The sequence below is a fragment of the Schistocerca gregaria genome, chromosome 7 (genome assembly GCF_023897955.1).
Source record: "Schistocerca gregaria isolate iqSchGreg1 chromosome 7, iqSchGreg1.2, whole genome shotgun sequence".
Classification (NCBI taxonomy): domain Eukaryota; kingdom Metazoa; phylum Arthropoda; class Insecta; order Orthoptera; family Acrididae; genus Schistocerca; species Schistocerca gregaria.
The window spans coordinates 9,032,622-9,055,607 of NC_064926.1; positions in this window are offsets into that span (position 1 = coordinate 9,032,622).

A 22,986-nucleotide genomic window follows, 5' to 3' on the forward strand; every position below is an offset into this window, starting at 1 on the left:
ACAGAAACTGCATCGGGATTGAATACAACAGTCACCATGCGCACTTTCCTCCATGGGAGTAATTCCTCGAACGGTTTACGCTTTGATCGTTCCCTGGAAAACCAGTAGTAGTTTCCGATGCACATCTGGGTGCATTCTGTAATCTGTGGACCTTCAAAGTGTTGATGAAACAAAGATATTGAATCGGGATTGAATACAACATTCACCATGCTTACTTTCCTCCATGGGAGTAATGTCTAAAAAGAGTCTACGCTTTGATCTTTCCCTGGAAGACCAGTAGTAGTTTCCGATGCACATCTTCTGACATTTTGTAATGTGTGGAATATCAGAGTGTTGATGAAACACAGATATTGCATCAGAATTGAAAACAACAGTCACCATGCGCACTTTCCTCCATGGGAGTAATGTCTCAAACAGTTTACGCTTTGAACGTTCCTTGGAAGACCAGTAGTAGTTTCCGATGCATATCTGTGGGCATTCTGTAATCTGTGGACTATCAGAATGTTGATGAAACACAGAAATTGCATCGGAATTGAATTTAACAATCACCATGCTCACTTTCCATCATGGGAGTAATGTCTCAAACAGTCTACGGTTAGATGGTTCCCTGGAAGACCAGTAGTTATTTCCGATGAACATCTGGGTTCATTCTGTCATGAGTTGACTATCAGAGTATTGTTGAAACACAAACATTGCATCGGGTTTGAATACAACAGTCACCATGCGCAATTTTCCTAAATGGGAGTAATGTCTCAAAGAGTCTACGCTTTGATCGTTCCCTGGAAGACCAGTAGTAGTTTCCGATGCACATCTGTGGTCATTCTGTAATGTGTGGACTATCAGAGTGTTGATGAAACACAGAAACTGCATCGGGATTGAATACAACAGTCACCATGCGCACTTTTTTCCATGGTTGTAATGTCTCAAACAGTATACGCTTTGATCGTTCCCTGGAAGACCAGTAGTAGTTTCGGATGCACATCTGGTGGCATTCTGTAATCTGTGGACCTTCAAAGTGTTGATGAAACACAGAAATTGAATCGGGATTGAATACAACAGTCACCATGCGCACTTTCCTCCATGTGAGTAATGTCTCAAACAGTCTACGCTTTGATCTTTACCTGGAAGACCAGTAGTAGTTTCCGATGCACATCTTCTGACATTCTGTAATGTGTGGACTACCAGAGTGTTGATGAAACAGAAATTGCATCAGGATTGAATACAACAGTCACCATGCGCACATTCCTCCATGGGAGTAATGTCTCAAACAGTCTACGCTTTGATCGTTCCCTGGAAGACCAGTAGTAGTTTCCGATGCACATCTGTGGTCATTCTGTAATGTGTGGACTATCAGAGTGTTGATGAAACACAGAAACTGCATCGGGATTGAATACAACAGTCACCATGCGCACTTTCCTCCATGGTTGTAATGTCTCAAACAGTATACGCTTTGATCGTTCCCTGGAAGACCAGTAGTAGTTTCGGATGCACATCTGGGGGCATTCTGTAATCTGTGGACATTCAATGTGTTGATGAAACACAGAAACTGAATCGGGATTGAATACAACAGTCACCATGCGCACTTTCCTCCATGTGGGTAATGTCTCAAACTGTCTACGCTTTGATCTTTACCTGGAAGACCAGTAGTAGTTTCCGATGCACATCTTCTGACATTCTGTAATGTGTGGACTACCAGAGTGTTGATGAAACACAGAAATTGCATCAGGATTGAATACAACAGTCACCATGCGCACTTTCCTCCATGGGAGTAATGTCTCAAACAGTTTACGCTTTGATCGTTACCTGGAAGACCAGTAGTAGCTTTCGATGCACATCTGTGGGCATTCTGTAATCTGTGGACTATCAGAGTGTAAATGAAACTCAGAAATTGCATCGGGAGTGAATACAACAGTCGCCATGTGCACTTTCTTCAATGGGAGTAATGTCTCAAACAGTCTACGCATTGATCGATCCCTGCAAGACCAGTAGTAGTTTCCGACGCACATCTGGGGCCATTCTGTAATGTGTGGACTATTAGAGTGTTGATGAAACACAGAAATTGCTTCAGGATTGAATACAACAGTCACCATGCGAACTTTCCTCCATGGGAGAAATGTCGCAAACAGTCTACGCTTTGATCGTTCCCTGCAAGACCAGTAGTAGTTTCCGATGCACATCTGGAGGCATTCTATAATCTGTGGACCTTCAAAGTGTTGATGAAACACACAAATTGCATCGGGATTTAATACAACAGTCACCATGCGCACTTTCCTCAATGTGAGTAATGTCTCAAAGAGTCTACGCTTTTATCGTTCCCTGGAAGACCTGTAGTAGTTTCCGACGCACATCTGGGGACATTCTGCAATGTGTGGACTATCAGAGTGTTGATGAAACACAGAAATTGCATCAGGATTGAATTCAACAGTCACCATGCGCACCTCCCTCCATGAGAGTAATGTCTCAAACAGTTTACGCTTTGATCGTTCCCTGGAAGACCAGTAGTAGTTTCCAATGCACATCTGTGGGCATTCTGTAATGTGTGGACTATCAGAGTGTTGACGAAACACAGAAATTGCATCGGAATTGAATTTAACAATCACCATACTCACATTCCATCATGGGAGTAATGTCTCAAACAGTCTACGGTTTGATGGTTCCCTGGAAGACCAGTAGTTATTTCCGATGAGCATCTGGGTTCATTCTGTCATGAGTTGACTATCAGAGTATTGTTGAAACACAAACATTGCATCGGGTTTGAATACAACAGTCACCATGCGCACTTTCCTTCATGGGAGTAATTCCTCGAACGGTTTACGCTTTGATCGTTCCCTGGAAAACCAGTAGTAGTTTCCGATGCACATCTTCTGACATTCTGTAATGTGTGGACTATCAGAGTGTTGATGATACACAGAAATTGCATCAGTATTGAATACAACAGTCACCATGCGCACTTTCCTCCATGGGGGTAATGTCTCAAACAGTTTACGCTTTGATCCTTCCCTGGAAGACCAGTAGTAGTTTCCGATGCACATCTGTGGGCATTCTGTAATCTGTGGACTATCAGAGTGTTGACGAAACACAGAAATTGCATCGGAATTGAATTTAACAATCACCATGCTCACATTCCATCATGCGAGTAATGTCTCAAACAGTCTACGGTTTGATGGTTCCCTGTAAGACCAGTAGTTATTTCCGATGAACATCTGGGTTCATTCTGTCATGAGTTGACTATCAGAGTATTGTTGAAACACAAACATTGCATCGGGTTTGAATACAACAGTCACCATGCGCAATTTTCCTAAATGGGAGTAATGTCTCAAAGAGTCTACGCTTTGATCGTTCCCTGGAAGACCAGTAGTAGTTTCCGATGCACATCTGTGGTCATTCTGTAATGTGTGGACTATCAGAGTGTTGATGAAACACAGAAACTGCATCGGGATTGAATACAACAGTCACCATGCGCACTTTCCTCCATGGTTGTAATGTCTCAAACAGTTTACGCTTTGATCGTTACCTGGAAGACCAGTAGTAGTTTCGGATGCACATCTGGGGGCATTCTGTAATCTGTGGATATTCAATGTGTTGATGAAACACAGAAATTGAATCGGGATTGAATACAACAGTCACCATGCGCACTTTCCTCCATGTGGGTAATGTCTCAAACAGTCTACGCTTTGATCTTTACCTGGAAGACCAGTAGTAGTTTCCGATGCACATCTTCTGACATTCTGTAATGTGTGGACTACCAGAGTGTTGATGAAACACAGAAATTGCATCAGGATTGAATACAACAGTCACCATGCGCACTTTCCTCCATGGGAGTAATGTCTCAAACAGTTTACGCTTTGATCGTTACCTGGAAGACCAGTAGTAGCTTTCGATGCACATCTGTGGGCATTCTGTAATCTGTGGACTATCAGAGTGTAAATGAAACTCAGAAATTGCATCGGGATTGAATACAACAGTCGCCATGTGCACTTTCTTCAATGGGAGTAATGTCTCAAACAGTCTACGCATTGATCGATCCCTGCAAGACCAGTAGTAGTTTCCGACGCACATCTGGGGCCATTCTGTAATGTGTGGACTATTAGAGTGTTGATGAAACACAGAAATTGCTTCAGGATTGAATACAACAGTCACCATGCGAACTTTCCTCCATGGGAGAAATGTCTCAAACAGTCTACGCTTTGATCGTTCCCTGCAAGACCAGTAGTAGTTTCCGATGCACATCTGGAGGCATTCTGTAATCTGTGGACCTTCAAAGTGTTGATGAAACACACAAATTGCATCGGGATTTAATACAACAGTCACCATGCGCACTTTCCTCAATGTGAGTAATGTCTCAAAGAGTCTACGCTTTTATCGTTCCCTGGAAGACCTGTAGTAGTTTCCGACGCACATCTGGGGACATTCTGTAATGTGTGGACTATCAGAGTGTTGATGAAACACAGAAATTGCATCAGGATTGAATTCAACAGTCACCATGCGCACCTCCCTCCATGAGAGTAATGTCTCAAACAGTTTACGCTTTGATCGCTCCCTGGAAGACCAGTAGTAGTTTCCAATGCACATCTGTGGGCATTCTGTAATGTGTGGACTATCAGAGTGTTGATGAAACACAGAAATTGCATCGGGATTGAATACAAAAGTCACCATGCGCACTTTCCTCCATAGGAGTAATGCCTCATACGGTTTACGCTTTGATCGTTCCCTGGAAGACTAGTAGCAGTTTCCGATGCACATCTGGGGGCATTCTGTAATCTGTGGACCTTCAAAGTGTTGATGAAACACAGAAATTGAATCGGGATTGAATACAATATTCACCATGCGCACTTTCCTCCATGGGAGTAATGTCTCAAACAGTCTACGCTTTGATCTTTCCCTGGAAGACCAGTAGTAGTTTCCGATGCACATCTTCTGACATTTTGTAATGTGTGGAATATCAGAGTGTTGATGAAACACAGATAGTGCATCAGAATTGAAAACAACAGTCACCATGCGAACTTTCCTCCATGGGAGTAATGTCTCAAACAGTTTACGCTTTGAACGTTCCTTGGAAGACCAGTAGTAGTTTTCGATGCACATCTGTGGGCATTCTGTAATCTGTGGACTATCAGAGTGTTGATGAAACACAGAAATTGCATCGGGATTGAATACCACAGTCACCATGCGCACTTTCCTCTATGGGAGTAATGTCTCAAACAGTCTACGCTTTGATCGTTCCCTGCAAGACCAGTAGTAGTTTCCGATGCACATCTGGAGGCATTCTGTAATCTGTGGACTATCAGAAAGTTGATGAAACACAGAAATTGCATCGGGATTGAATACAACAGTCGCCATGTGCACTTTCCTCCATGGGAGTAATGTCTCAAAGAGTTTACGCTTTGATCGTTCCCTGGAAGACCAGTAGTAGTTTCCGTTGCTCATCTGGGAGCATTGTGTAATGTGTGGCCTATCAGAGTGTTGATGAAACACAGAAATTCCATCAGGATTGAATACAACAGTCACCATGCGCACTTTCCTTCATGGGAGTAATGTCTCAAACAGTCAACGCTTTGATCGTTCCCTGGAAGACCAGTAGTAGTTTCCGATGCACATCTGTGGTCATTCTGTAATGTGTGGACTATCAGAGTGTTGATGAAACACAGAAACTGCATCGGAATTGAATAAAACAGTCACCATGCGCACTTTCCTCCATGGGAGTAATTCCTCGAACGGTTTACGCTTTGATCGTTCCCTGGAAAACCAGTAGTAGTTTCCGATGCACATCTGGGTGCATTCTGTAATCTGTGGACCTTCAAAGTGTTGATGAAACAAAGATATTGAATCGGGATTGAATACAACAGTCACCATGCGCACTTTCCTCCATGGGAGTAATGTATCAAACAGTCTACGCTTTGATCTTTCCCTGGAAGACAAGTAGTAGTTTCCGATGCACATCTTCTGACATTCTGTAATGTGTGGACTATCAGAGTGTTGATGATACACAGAAATTGCATCAGTATTGAATACAACAGTCACCATGCGCACTTTCCTCCATGGGGGTAATGTCTCAAACAGTTTACGCTTTGATCCTTCCCTGGAAGACCAGTAGTAGTTTCCGATGCACATCTGTGGGCATTCTGAAATGTGTGGACTATCAGAATGTTGATGAAACACAGAAATTGCATCGGAATTGAATTTAACAATCACCATGCTCACTTTCCATCATGGGAGTAATGTCTCAAACAGTCTACGGTTTGATGGTTCCCTGGAAGACCAGTAGTTATTTCCGATGAACATCTGGGTTCATTCTGTCATGAGTTGACTATCAGAGTATTGTTGAAACACAAACATTGCATCGGGTTTGAATACAACAGTCACCATGCGCAATTTTCCTAAATGGGAGTAATGTCTTAAAGAGTCTACGCTTTGATCGTTCCCTGGAAAACCAGTAGTAGTTTTCGATGCACATCTGTGGTCATTCTGTAATGTGTGGACTATCAGAGTGTTGATGAAACACAGAAACTGCATCGGGATTGAATACAACAGTCACCATGCGCACTTTCCTCCATGTTTGTAATGTCTCAAACAGTATACGCTTTGATCGTTCCCTGGAAGACCAGTAGTAGTTTCGGATGCACATCTGGGGGCATTCTGTAATCTGTGGACCTTCAAAGTGTTGATGAAACACAGAAATTGAATCGGGATTGAATACAACAGTCACCATGCGCACTTTCCTCCATGTGAGTAATGTCTCAAACAGTCTACGCTTTGATCTTTACCTGGAAGACCAGTAGTAGTTTCCGATGCACATCTTCTGACATTCTGTAATGTGTGGACTACCAGAGTGTTGATGAAACACAGAAATTGCATCAGGATTGAATACAACAGTCACCATGCGCACTTTCCTCCATGGGAGTAATGTCTCAAACAGTTTACGCTTTGATCGTTACCTGGAAGACCAGTAGTAGCTTTCGATGCACATCTGTGGGCATTCTGTAATCTGTGGACTATCAGAGTGTAAATGAAACTCAGAAATTGCATCGGGATTGAATACAACAGTCGCCATGTGCACTTTCTTCAATGGGAGTAATGTCTCAAACAGTCTACGCATTGATCGATCCCTGCAAGACCAGTAGTAGTTTCCGACGCACATCTGGGGCCATTCTGTAATGTGTGGACTATTAGAGTGTTGATGAAACACAGAAATTGCTTCAGGATTGAATACAACAGTCACCATGCGCACTTTCCTCCATGGGAGTAATGTCACAAACAGTCTACGATTTGATCGTTCCCTGGAAGGCCAGTAGTAGTTTCCGAGGCTCATCTGGAGGCATTCTGTAATCTGTGGACTATCAGAGTGTTGATGAAACACAGAAATTGCATCGGGGTTGAATACAACAGTCACCATGCGCACTTTCTCCCAGGGAGTAATGTCTCAAACAGTTTACGCTTTGATCGTTCCCTGGAAAACCAGTAGAAGTTTCCGATGCACATCTGTGGGCATTCTGTAATGTGTGGACTATAAAAGTGTTGATGAAACACAGAAACTGCATCGGGAATGAATACAACAGTCACCATGCGAACTTTCCTCCATGGGAGAAATGTCTCAAACAGTCTACGCTTTGATCGTTCCCTGCAAGACCAGTAGTAGTTTCCGATGCACATCTGGAGGCATTCTGTAATCTGTGGACCTTCAAAGTGTTGATGAAACACAGAAATTGCATCGGGATTTAATACAACAGTCACCATGCGCACTTTCCTCAATGGGAGTAATGTCTCAAAGAGTCTACGCTTTTATCGTTCCCTGGAAGACCAGTAGAAGTTTCCGATACACATCTGGAGGCATTCTGTAATGTGTGGACTATCAGAGTGTTGATGAAACACAGAAATTGCATCAGGATTGAATCCAACAGTCACCATGCGCACCTCCCTCCATGAGAGTAATGTCTCAAACAGTTTACGCTTTGATCGTTCATTGGAAGACCAGTAGTAGTTTCCAATGCACATCTGTGGGCATTCTGTTATGTGTGGACTATCAGAGTGTTGATGAAACACAGAAATTGCATCGGGATTGAATACAAAAGTCACCATGCGCACTTTCCTCCATGGGAGTAATGCCTCAAACGGTTTACGCTTTGATCGTTCCCTGGAAGACTAGTAGTAGTTTCCGATGCACATCTGGGTCCATTCTGTAATATGTGGACCTTCAAAGTGTTGATGAAACACAGAAATTGAATCGGGATTGAATACAACATTCACCATGCGCACTTTCCTCCATGGGAGTAATGTCTCAAAGAGTCTACGCTTTGATCTTTCCCTGGAAGACCAGTAGTAGTTTCCGATGCACATCTTCTGACATTTTGTAATGTGTGGAATATCAGAGTGTTGATGAAACACAGATATTGCATCAGAATTGAAAACAACAGTCACCATGCGCACTTTCCTCCATGGGAGTAATGTCTCAAACAGTTTACGCTTTGAACGTTCCTTGGAAGACCAGTAGTAGTTTCCGATGCACATCTGTGGGCATTCTGTAATCTGTGGACTATCAGAGTGTTGATGAAACACAGAAATTGCATCGGGATTGAATACAACAGTCACCATGCGCACTTTCCTCTATGGGAGTAATGTCTCAAACAGTCTACGCTTTGACCGTTCCCTGCAAGACCAGTAGTAGTTTCCGATGCACATCTGGAGGCATTCTGTAATCTGTGGACTATCAGAGTGTTGATGAAACACAGAAATTGCATCGGGATTGAATACAACAGTCACCATGTGCACTTTCCTCCATGGGAGTAATGTCTCAAAGAGTTTACGCTTTGATCGTTCCCTGGAAGACAAGTAGTAGTTTCCGTTGCTCATCTGGGAGCATTCTGTAATGTGTGGACTATCAGAGTGTTGATGAAACACAGAAATTGCATCAGGATTGAATACAACAGTCACCATGCGCACTTTCCTTCATGGGAGTAATGTCTCAAACAGTCTACGCTTTGATCGTTCCCTGGAAGACCAGTAGTAGTTTCCGATGCACATCTGTGGGCATTCTGTGATGTGTGGACTATCAGAGTGTTGATGAAACACAGAAACTGCATCGGGATTGAATACAACAGTCACCATGCGCACTTTCCTCCATGGGAGTAATTCCTCGAACGGTTTACGCTTTGATCGTTCCCTGGAAAACCAGTAGTAGTTTCCGATGCACATCTGGGTGCATTCTGTAATCTGTGGACCTTCAAAGTGTTGATGAAACAAAGATATTGAATCGGGATTGAATACAACAGTCACCATGCGCACTTTCCTCCATGGGAGTAATGTATCAAACAGTCTACGCTTTGATCTTTCCCTGGAAGACAAGTAGTAGTTTCCGATGCACATCTTCTGACATTCTGTAATGTGTGGACTATCAGAGTGTTGATGATACACAGAAATTGCATCAGTATTGAATACAACAGTCACCATGCGCACTTTCCTCCATGGGGGTAATGTCTCAAACAGTTTACGCTTTGATCCTTCCCTGGAAGACCAGTAGTAGTTTCCGATGCACATCTGTGGTCATTCTGTAATCTGTGGACTATCAGAGTGTTGACGAAACACAGACATTGCATCGGAATTGAATACAACAATCACCATGCGCACTTTCCATCATGGGAGTAATGTCTCAAACAGTCTATGCTTTGATGGTTCCCTGGAAGACCAGTAGTTATTTCCGATGAACATCTGGGTTCATTCTGTCATGAGTTGACTATCAGAGTATTGTTGAAACACAAACATTGCATCGGGTTTGAATACAACAGTCAGCATGCGCAATTTTCCTAAATGAGAGTAATGTCTCAAAGAGTCTACGCTTTGATCGTTCCCTGGAAGACCAGTAGTAGTTTCCGATGCACATCTGTGGTCATTCTGTAATGTGTGGACTATCAGAGTGTTGATGAAACACAGTAACTGCATCGGGATTGAATACAACAGTCACCATGCGCACTTTCCTCCATGGTTGTAATGTCTCAAACAGTATACGCTTTGATCGTTCCCTGGAAGACCAGTACTAGTTTCGGATGCACATCTGGGGGCATTCTGTAATCTGTGGACCTTCAAAGTGTTGATGAAACACAGAAATTGAATCGGGATTGAATACAACAGTCACCATGCGCACTTTCCTCCATGTGAGTAATGTCTCAAACAGTCTACGCTTTCATCTTTACCAGGAAGACCAGTAGTAGTTTCCGATGCACACCTTCTGACATTCTGTAATGTGTGGACTACCAGAGTGTTGATGAAACACAGAAATTGCATCAGGATTGAATACAACAGTCACCATGCGCACTTTCCTCCATGGGAGTAAAGTCTCAAACAGTTTACGCTTTGATCGTTACCTGGAAGACCAGTAGTAGCTTTCGATGCACATCTGTGGGCATTCTGTAATCTGTGGACTATCAGAGTGTAAATGAAACACAGAAATTGCATCGGGATTGAATACAACAGTCGCCATGTGCACTTTCTTCAATGGGAGTAATGTCTCAAACAGTCTACGCATTGATCGATCCCTGCAAGACCAGTAGTAGTTTCCGATGCACATCTGGGGGCATTCTGTAATCTGTGGACCATCAAAGTGTTGATGAAACACAGAAATTGAATCGGGATTGAATACAACGGTCACCATGCGCACTTTCCTAGATGGGAGTAATGTCTCAAACAGTCTACGCTTTGATCTTTCCCTGGAAGACCAGTAGTAGTTTCCGATGCACATCTTCTGACAGTCTGTAATGTGTGGACTATCAGAGTGTTGATGAAACACAGAAATTGCATCAGGATTGAATACAACAGTCACCATGCGCACTTTCCTCCATGGGAGTAATGTCTCAAACAGTTTACGCTTTGATCGTTCCCTGGAGGACCAGTAGTAGTTTCCGATGCACATCTGTGGGCATTCTGTAATGTGTGGACTATAAAAGTGTTGATGAAACACAGAAACGGCATCGGGATTGAATACAACAGTCACCATGCGAACTTTCCTCCATGGGAGAAATGTCTCAAACAGTCTACGCTTTGATCGTTCCCTGCAAGACCAGTAGTAGTTTCCGATGCCCATCTGGAGGCATTCTGTAATCTGTGGACCTTCAAAGTGTTGATGAAACACAGAAATTGCATCGGGATTTAATACAACAGTCACCATGCGCACTTTCCTCAATGGGAGTAATGTCTCAAAGAGTCTCCGCTTTTATCGTTCCCTGGAAGACCAGTAGTAGTTTCCGATGCACATCTGGAGGCATTCTGTAATCTGTGGACTCTCAGAGTGTTGATGAAACACAGAAATTGCATCGGGATTGAATACAACAGTCACCATGTGCACTTTCCTCCATGGGAGTAAAGCCTCGAACGATTTACGCTTTTATCGTTCCCTGGAAGACCTGTAGTAGTTTCCGACGCACATCTGGGGACATTCTGTAATGTGTGGACTATCAGAGTGTTGATGAAACACAGAAATTGCCTCAGGATTGAATTCAACAGTCACCATGCGCACCTCCCTCCATGAGAGTAATGTCTCAAACAGTTTACGCTTTGATCGTTCCCTGGAAGACCAGTAGTAGTTTCCAATGCACATCTGTGGGCATTCTGTAATGTGTGGACTATCAGAGTGTTGATGAAACACAGAAATTGCATCGGGATTGAATACAAAAGTCACCATGCGCACTTTCCTCCATGGGAGTAATGCCTCATACGGTTTACGCTTTGATCGTTCCCTGGAAGACTAGTAGTAGTTTCCGATGTACATCTGGGGGCATTCTATAATCTGTGGACCTTCAAAGTGTTGATGAAACACAGAAATTGAATCGGGATTGAATACAATATTCACCATGCGCACTTTCCTCCATGGGAGTAATGTCTCAAACAGTCTACGCTTTGATCTTTCCCTGGAAGACTAGTAGTAGTTTCCGATGCACATCTTCTGACATTTTGTAATGTGTGGAATATCAGAGTGTTGATGAAACACAGATATTGCATCAGAATTGAAAACAACAGTCACCATGCGCACTTTCCTCCATGGGAGTAATGTCTCAAACAGTTTACGCTTTGAACGTTCCTTGGAAGACCAGTAGTAGTTTCCGATGCACATCTGTGGGCATTCTGTAATCTGTGGACTATCAGAGTGTTGATGAAACACAGAAATTGCATCGGGATTGAATACAACAGTCACCATGCGCACTTTCCTCTATGGGAGTAATGTCTCAAACAGTCTACGTTTTGATCGTTCCCTGCAAGACCAGTAGTAGTTTCCGATGCACATCTGGATGCATTCTGTAATCTGTGGACTATCAGAGTGTTGATGAAACACAGAAATTGCATCGGGATTGAATACAACAGTCACCATGTGCACTTTCCTCCATGGGAGTAATGTCTCAAAGAGTTTACGCTTTGATCGTTCCCTGGAAGACCAGTAGTAGTTTCCGTTGCTCATCTGGGAGCATTCTGTAATGTGTGGACTATCAGAGTGTTGATGAAACACAGAAATTGCATCAGGATTGAATACAACAGTCACCATGCGCACTTTCCTTCATGGGAGTAATGTCTCAAACAGTCTACGCTTTGATCGTTCCCTGGAAGACCAGTAGTAGTTTCCGATGCACATCTGTGGTCATTCTGTAATGTGTGGACTATCAGAGTGTTGATGAAACACAGAAACTGCATCGGGATTGAATACAACAGTCACCATGCGCACTTTCCTCCATGGGAGTAATTCCTCGAACGGTTTACGCTTTGATCGTTCCCTGGAAAACCAGTAGTAGTTTCCGATGCACATCTGGGTGCATTCTGTAATCTGTGGACCTTCAAAGTGTTGATGAAACAAAGATATTGATTCGGGATTGAATACAACAGTCACCATGCGCACATTCCTCCATGGGAGTAATGTATCAAACAGTCTACGCTTTGATCTTTCCCTGGAAGACAAGTAGTAATTTCCGATGCACATCTTCTGACATTCTGTAATCTGTGGACTATCAGAGTGTTGATGAAACACAGAAATTGCATCGGGATTGAATACAACAGTCACCATGTGCACTTTCCTCCATGGGAGTAATGTCTCAAAGAGTTTACGCTTTGATCGTTCCCTGGAAGACAAGTAGTAGTTTCCGTTGCTCATCTGGGAGCATTCTGTAATGTGTGGACTATCAGAGTGTTGATGAAACACAGAAATTGCATCAGGATTGAATACAACAGTCACCATGCGCACTTTCCTTCATGGGAGTAATGTCTCAAACAGTCTACGCTTTGATCGTTCCCTGGAAGACCAGTAGTAGTTTCCGATGCACATCTGTGGGCATTCTGTGATGTGTGGACTATCAGAGTGTTGATGAAACACAGAAACTGCATCGGGATTGAATACAACAGTCACCATGCGCACTTTCCTCAATGGGAGTAATTCCTCGAACGGTTTACGCTTTGATCGTTCCCTGGAAAACCAGTAGTAGTTTCCGATGCACATCTGGGTGCATTCTGTAATCTGTGGACCTTCAAAGTGTTGATGAAACAAAGATATTGAATCGGGATTGAATACAACAGTCACCATGCGCACTTTCCTCCATGGGAGTAATGTATCAAACAGTCTACGCTTTGATCTTTCCCTGGAAGACAAGTAGTAGTTTCCGATGCACATCTTCTGACATTCTGTAATGTGTGGACTATCAGAGTGTTGATGATACACAGAAATTGCATCAGTATTGAATACAACAGTCACCATGCGCACTTTCCTCCATGGGGGTAATGTCTCAAACAGTTTACGCTTTGATCCTTCCCTGGAAGACCAGTAGTAGTTTCCGATGCACATCTGTGGTCATTCTGTAATCTGTGGACTATCAGAGTGTTGACGAAACACAGACATTGCATCGGAATTGAATACAACAATCACCATGCGCACTTTCCATCATGGGAGTAATGTCTCAAACAGTCTATGCTTTGATGGTTCCCTGGAAGACCAGTAGTTATTTCCGATGAACATCTGGGTTCATTCTGTCATGAGTTGACTATCAGAGTATTGTTGAAACACAAACATTGCATCGGGTTTGAATACAACAGTCAGCATGCGCAATTTTCCTAAATGAGAGTAATGTCTCAAAGAGTCTACGCTTTGATCGTTCCCTGGAAGACCAGTAGTAGTTTCCGATGCACATCTGTGGTCATTCTGTAATGTGTGGACTATCAGAGTGTTGATGAAACACAGTAACTGCATCGGGATTGAATACAACAGTCACCATGCGCACTTTCCTCCATGGTTGTAATGTCTCAAACAGTATACGCTTTGATCGTTCCCTGGAAGACCAGTACTAGTTTCGGATGCACATCTGGGGGCATTCTGTAATCTGTGGACCTTCAAAGTGTTGATGAAACACAGAAATTGAATCGGGATTGAATACAACAGTCACCATGCGCACTTTCCTCCATGTGAGTAATGTCTCAAACAGTCTACGCTTTCATCTTTACCAGGAAGACCAGTAGTAGTTTCCGATGCACACCTTCTGACATTCTGTAATGTGTGGACTACCAGAGTGTTGATGAAACACAGAAATTGCATCAGGATTGAATACAACAGTCACCATGCGCACTTTCCTCCATGGGAGTAATGTCTCAAACAGTTTACGCTTTGATCGTTACCTGGAAGACCAGTAGTAGCTTTCGATGCACATCTGTGGGCATTCTGTAATCTGTGGACTATCAGAGTGTAAATGAAACACAGAAATTGCATCGGGATTGAATACAACAGTCGCCATGTGCACTTTCTTCAATGGGAGTAATGTCTCAAACAGTCTACGCATTGATCGATCCCTGCAAGACCAGTAGTAGTTTCCGATGCACATCTGGGGGCATTCTGTAATCTGTGGACCATCAAAGTGTTGATGAAACACAGAAATTGAATCGGGATTGAATACAACGGTCACCATGCGCACTTTCCTAGATGGGAGTAATGTCTCAAACAGTCTACGCTTTGATCTTTCCCTGGAAGACCAGTAGTAGTTTCCGATGCACATCTTCTGACAGTCTGTAATGTGTGGACTATCAGAGTGTTGATGAAACACAGAAATTGCATCAGGATTGAATACAACAGTCACCATGCGCACTTTCCTCCATGGGAGTAATGTCTCAAACAGTTTACGCTTTGATCGTTCCCTGGAGGACCAGTAGTAGTTTCCGATGCACATCTGTGGGCATTCTGTAATGTGTGGACTATAAAAGTGTTGATGAAACACAGAAACTGCATCGGGATTGAATACAACAGTCACCATGCGAACTTTCCTCCATGGGAGAAATGTCTCAAACAGTCTACGCTTTGATCGTTCCCTGCAAGACCAGTAGTAGTTTCCGATGCCCATCTGGAGGCATTCTGTAATCTGTGGACCTTCAAAGTGTTGATGAAACACAGAAATTGCATCGGGATTTAATACAACAGTCACCATGCGCACTTTCCTCAATGGGAGTAATGTCTCAAAGAGTCTACGCTTTTATCGTTCCCTGGAAGACCAGTAGTAGTTTCCGATGCACATCTGGAGGCATTCTGTAATCTGTGGACTCTCAGAGTGTTGATGAAACACAGAAATTGCATCGGGATTGAATACAACAGTCACCATGTGCACTTTCCTCCATGGGAGTAAAGCCTCGAACGATTTACGCTTTTATCGTTCCCTGGAAGACCTGTAGTAGTTTCCGACGCACATCTGGGGACATTCTGTAATGTGTGGACTATCAGAGTGTTGATGAAACACAGAAATTGCCTCAGGATTGAATTCAACAGTCACCATGCGCACCTCCCTCCATGAGAGTAATGTCTCAAACAGTTTACGCTTTGATCGTTCCCTGGAAGACCAGTAGTAGTTTCCAATGCACATCTGTGGGCATTCTGTAATGTGTGGACTATCAGAGTGTTGATGAAACACAGAAATTGCATCGGGATTGAATACAAAAGTCACCATGCGCACTTTCCTCCATGGGAGTAATGCCTCATACGGTTTACGCTTTGATCGTTCCCTGGAAGACTAGTAGTAGTTTCCGATGTACATCTGGGGGCATTCTGTAATCTGTGGACCTTCAAAGTGTTGATGAAACACAGAAATTGAATCGGGATTGAATACAATATTCACCATGCGCACTTTCCTCCATGGGAGTAATGTCTCAAACAGTCTACGCTTTGATCTTTCCCTGGAAGACTAGTAGTAGTTTCCGATGCACATCTTCTGACATTTTGTAATGTGTGGAATATCAGAGTGTTGATGAAACACAGATATTGCATCAGAATTGAAAACAACAGTCACCATGCGCACTTTCCTCCATGGGAGTAATGTCTCAAACAGTTTACGCTTTGAACGTTCCTTGGAAGACCAGTAGTAGTTTCCGATGCACATCTGTGGGCATTCTGTAATCTGTGGACTATCAGAGTGTTGATGAAACACAGAAATTGCATCGGGATTGAATACAACAGTCACCATGCGCACTTTCCTCTATGGGAGTAATGTCTCAAACAGTCTACGTTTCGATCGTTCCCTGCAAGACCAGTAGTAGTTTCCGATGCACATCTGGATGCATTCTGTAATCTGTGGACTATCAGAGTGTTGATGAAACACAGAAATTGCATCGGGATTGAATACAACAGTCACCATGTGCACTTTCCTCCATGGGAGTAATGTCTCAAAGAGTTTACGCTTTGATCGTTCCCTGGAAGACCAGTAGTAGTTTCCGTTGCTCATCTGGGAGCATTCTGTAATGTGTGGACTATCAGAGTGTTGATGAAACACAGAAATTGCATCAGGATTGAATACAACAGTCACCATGCGCACTTTCCTTCATGGGAGTAATGTCTCAAACAGTCTACGCTTTGATCGTTCCCTGGAAGACCAGTAGTAGTTTCCGATGCACATCTGTGGTCATTCTGTAATGTGTGGACTATCAGAGTGTTAATGAAACACAGAAACTGCATCGGGATTGAATACAACAGTCACCATGCGCACTTTCCTCCATGGGAGTAATTCCTCGAACGGTTTACGCTTTGATCGTTCCCTGGAAAACCAGTAGTAGTTTCCGATGCACATCTGGGTGCATTCTGTAATCTGTGGACCTTCAAAGTGTTGATGAAACAAAGATATTGATTCGGGATTGAATACAACAGTCACCATGCGCACATTCCTCCATGGGAGTAATGTATCAAACAGTCTACGCTTTGATCTTTCCCTGGAAGACAAGTAGTAATTTCCGATGCACATCTTCTGACATTCTGTAATGTGTGGACTATCAGAGTGTTGATGATACACAGAAATTGCATCAGTATTGAATACAACAGTCACCATGCGCACTTTCCTCCATGGGGGTAATGTCTCAAACAGTTTACGCTTTGATCCTTCCCTGGAAGACCAGTAGTAGTTTCCGATGCACATCTGTGGGCATTCTGAAATGTGTGGACTATCAGAATGTTGATGAAACACAGAAATTGCATCGGAATTGAATTTAACAATCACCATGCTCACTTTCCATCATGGGAGTAATGTCTCAAACAGTCTACGGTTTGATGGTTCCCTGGAAGACCAGTAGTTATTTCCGATGAACATCTGGGTTTATTCTGTCATGAGTTGACTATCAGAGTATTGTTGAAACACAAACATTGCATCGGGTTTGAATACAACAGTCACCATGCGCAATTTTCCTAAATGGGAGTAATGTCTCAAAGAGTCTACGCTTTGATCGTTCCCTGGAAGACCAGTAGTAGTTTTCGATGCACATCTGTGGTCATTCTGTAATGTGTGGACTATCAGAGTGTTGATGAAACACAGAAACTGCATCGGGATTGAATACAACAGTCACCATGCGCACTTTCCTCCATGGTTGTAATGTCTCAAACAGTATACGCTTTGATCGTTCCCTGGAAGACCAGTAGTAGTTTCGGATGCACATCTGGGGGCATTCTGTAATCTGTGGACCTTCAAAGTGTTGATGAAACACAGAAATTGAATCGGGATTGAATACAACACTCACCATGCGCACTTTCCTCCATGTGAGTAATGTCTCAAACAGTCTACGCTTTGATCTTTACCTGGAAGACCAGTAGTAGTTTCCGTTGCACATCTTCTGACATTCTGTAATGTGTGGACTACCAGAGTGTTGATGAAACACAGAAATTGCATCAGGATTGAATGCAACAGTCACCATGCGCACTTTCCTCCATGGGAGTAATGTCTCAAACAGTTTACGCTTTGATCGTTACCTGGAAGACCAGTAGTAGCTTTCGATGCACATCTGTGGGCATTCTGTAATCTGTGGACTATCAGAGTGTAAATGAAACTCAGAAATTGCATCGGGATTGAATACAACAGTCGCCATGTGCACTTTCTTCAATGGGAGTAATGTCTCAAACAGTCTACGCATTGATCGATCCCTGCAAGACCAGTAGTAGTTTCCGACGCACATCTGGGGCCATTCTGTAATGTGTGGACTATTAGTGTGTTGATGAAACACAGAAATTGCTTCAGGATTGAATACAACAGTCACCATGCGCACTTTCCTCCATGGGAGTAATGTCACAAAGAGTCTACGATTTGATCGTTCCCTGGAAGGCCAGTAGTAGTTTCCGAGGCTCATCTGGAGGCATTCTGTAATCTGTGGACTATCAGAGTGTTGATGAAACACAGAAATTGCATCGGGGTTGAATACAACAATCACCATACGCACTTTCTCCCTGGGAGTAATGTCTCAAACAGTTTACGCTTTGATCGTTCCCTGGAAGACCAGTAGAAGTTTCCGATGCACATCTGTGGGCAGTCTGTAATGTGTGGACTATAAAAGTGTTGATGAAACACAGAAACTGCATCGGGATTGAATACAACAGTCACCATGCGAACTTTCCTCCATGGGAGAAATGACTCAAAGAGTCTACGCTTTTATCGTTCCCTGGAAGACCAGTAGTAGTTTCCGATGCACATATGGAGGCATTCTGTAATGTGTGGATATCAGAGTGTTGATGAAACACAGAAATTGCATCGGGATTGAATACAACAGTCACCATGTGCACTTTCCTCCATGGGAGTAAAGCCTCGAACGATTTACGATTTTATCGTTCCCTGGAAGACCTGTAGTAGTTTCCGACGCACATCTGGGGACATTCTGTAATGTGTGGACTATCAGAGTGTTGATGAAACACAGAAATTGCATCAGGATTGAATCCAACAGTCACCATGCGCACCTCCCTCCATGAGAGTAATGTCTCAAACAGTTTACGCTTTGATCGTTCATTGGAAAACCAGTAGTAGTTTCCAATGCACATCTGTGGGCATTCTGTAATGTGTAGACTATCAGAGTGTTGATGAAACACAGAAATTGCATCGGGATTGAATACAAAAGTCACCATGCGCACTTTCCTCCATGGGAGTAATGCCTCAAACGGTTTACGCTTTGATCGTTCCCTGGAAGACTAGTAGTAGTTTCCGATGCACATCTGGGGGCATTCTGTAATCTGTGGACCTTCAAAGTGTTGATGAAACACTGAAATTGAATCGGGATTGAATACAACATTCACCATGCGCACTTTCCCCCATGGGAGTAATGTCTCAAACAGTCTACGCTTTGATCTTTCCCTGGAAGACCAGTAGTAGTTTCCGATGCACATCTTCTGACATTTTGTAATGTGTGGAATATCAGAGTGTTGATGAAACACAGATATGGCATCAGAATTGGAAACAACAGTCACCATGCGCACTTTCCTCCATGGGAGTAATGTCTCATACAGTTTACGCTTTGAACGTTCCTTGGAAGACCAGTAGTAGTTTCCGATGCACATCTGTGGGCATTCTGTAATCTGTGGACTATCAGAGTGTTGATGAAACACAGAAATTGCATCGGGATTGAATACAACAGTCACCATGCGCACTTTCCTCTATGGGAGTAATGTCTCAAACATTCTACGCTTTGACCGTTCCCTGCAAGACCAGTAGTATTTTCCGATGCACATCTGGAGGCATTCTGTAATCTGTGGACTATCAGAGTGTTGATGAAACACAGAAATTGCATCGGGATTGAATACAACAGTCACCATGTGCACTTTCCTCCATGGGAGTAATGTCTCAAAGAGTTTACGCTTTGATCGTTCCCTGGAAGACCAGTAGTAGTTTCCGTTGCTCATCTGGGAGCATTCTGTAATGTGTGGACTATCAGAGTGTTGATGAAACACAGAAATTGCATCAGGATTGAATACAACAGTCACCATGCGCACTTTCCTTCATGGGAGTAATGTCTCAAACAGTCTACGCTTTGATCGTTCCCTGGAAGACCAGTAGTAGTTTCCGATGCACATCTGTGGGCATTCTGTAATGTGTGGACTATCGGAGTGTTGATGAAACACAGAAACTGCATCGGGATTGAATACAACAGTCACCATGCGCACTTTCCTCCATGGGAGTAATTCCTCGAACGGTTTACGCATTGATCGTTCCCTGGAAAACCAGTAGTAGTTTCCGATGCACATCTGGGTGCATTCTGTAATCTGTGGACCTTCAAAGTGCTGATGAAACAAAGATATTGAATCGGGATTGAATACAACAGTCACCATGCGCACTTTCCTCCATGGGAGTAATGTATCAAACAGTCTACGCTTTGATCTTTCCCTGGAAGACCAGTAGTAGTTTCCGATGCACATCTGTGGTCATTCTGTAATGTGTGGACTATCAGAGTGTTGATGAAACACAGTAACTGCATCGGGATTGAATACAACAGTCACCATGCGCACTTTCCTCCATGGTTGTAATGTCTCAAACAGTATACGCTTTGATCGTTCCCTGGAAGACCAGTACTAGTTTCGGATGCACATCTGGGGGCATTCTGTAATCTATGGACCTTCAAAGTGTTGATGAAACACAGAAATTGAATCGGGATTGAATACAACAGTCACCATGCGCACTTTCCTCCATGGGAGTAATGTCTCAAACAGTTTACGCTTTGATCGTTACCTGGAAGACCAGTAGTAGCTTTCGATGCACATCTGTGGGCATTCTGTAATCTGTGGACTATCAGAGTGTAAATGAAACACAGAAATTGGATCGGGATTGAATACAACAGTCGCCATGTGCACTTTCTTCAATGGGAGTAATGTCTCAAACAGTCTACGCATTGATCGATCCCTGCAAGACCAGTAGTAGTTTCCGATGCACATCTGGGGGCATTCTGTAATCTGTGGACCTTCAAAGTGTTGATGAAACACAGAAATTGAATCGGGATTGAATACAACGGTCACCATGCGCACTTTCCTAGATGGGAGTAATGTCTCAAACAGTCTACGCTTTGATCTTTCCCAGGGAGACCAGTAGTAGTTTCCGATGCACATCTTCTGACAGTCTGTAATGTGTGGACTATCAGAGTGTTGATGAAACACAGAAATTGCATCGGGATTGAATACAACAGTCACCATGCGCACTTTCCTCCATGGGAGTAATGTCTCAAGGAGTTTACGATTTGATCGTTCCCTGGAAGACCAGTAGTAGTTTCCGATGCACATCTGGAGGCATTCTGTAATCTGTGGACTACCAGAGTGTTAATGAAACACAGAAATTGCATCGGGATTGAATACAACAGTCACCATTCGCACTTTCCTCCATGGGAGTAATGTCTCAAACAGTTTACGCTTTTATCGTTCCCTGGAAGAAAAGTAGTAGTTTCCGATGCACATCTGTGGGCATTCTGTAATGTGTGGACTGTCAGAGTGTTGATGAAACACAGAAACTGCATCGGGATTGAATACAACAGACACCATGCGCACTTTCCTCCATGGTTGTAATGTCTCAAACAGTCTACGTTTTGATCGTTCCCTGCAAGACCAGTAGTAGATTCCGAGGCACATCTGGAGGCATTCTGTAATCTGTGGACATTCAAAGTGTTGATGAAACACAGAAATTGCATCGGGATTGAATACAACAGTCACCATGCGCACTTTCCTCCATGGGAGTAATGTCTCAAACAGTCTACGCTTTTATCGTTCCCTGGAAGACCAGTAGTAGTTTCCGATGCACATCTTTTGACATTCTGTAATGTGTGGACTATCAGAGTGTTGATGAAACACAGAAATTGCATCAGGATTGAATACAACAGTCACCATGCGCACTTTCCTCCATGGGAGTAATGTCTCAAACAGTTTGCGCTTTGATCGTTCCCTGGAAGACCAGTAGTAGTTTCCGATGCACATCTGTGGGAATTCTGTAATGTGTGGACTATCAGAGTGTTGACGAAACACAGAAATTGCATCGGGATTGAATACAGCAGTCACCATGTGCACTTTCCTCCATGGGAGTAATGTCTCAAACAGTCTACGCTTTGATCGTTCCCTGCAAGACCAGTAGTAGTTTCCGATGCACATCTGGAGGCATTCTGTAATCTGTGGACTATTAGAGTGTTGATGAAACACAGATATTGAATCGGGATTGAATACAACAGTCACCATTCGCACTTTCCTCCATGGGAGTAATGTCTCAAACAGTTTACGCTTTTATCGTTCCCTGGAAGAAAAGTAGTAGTTTCCGATGCACATCGGTGGGCATTCTGTAATGTGTGGACTATCAGAGTGTTGATGAAACACAGAAACTGCATCGGGATTGAATACAACAGACACCATGCGCACTTTCCTCCATGGTTGTAATGTCTCAAACAGTCTACGTTTTGATCGTTCCCTGCAAGACCAGTAGTAGATTCCGAGGCACATCTGGAGGCATTCTGTAATCTGTGGACATTCAAAGTGTTGATGAAACACAGAAATTGCATCGGGATTGAATACAACAGTCACCATGCGCACTTTCCTCCATGGGAGTAATGTCTCAAACAGTCTACGCTTTTATCGTTCCCTGGAAGACCAGTAGTAGTTTCCGATGCACATCTTTTGACATTCTGTAATGTGTGGACTATCAGAGTGTTGATGAAACACAGAAATTGCATCAGGATTGAATACAACAGTCACCATGCGCACTTTCCTCCATGGGAGTAATGTCTCAA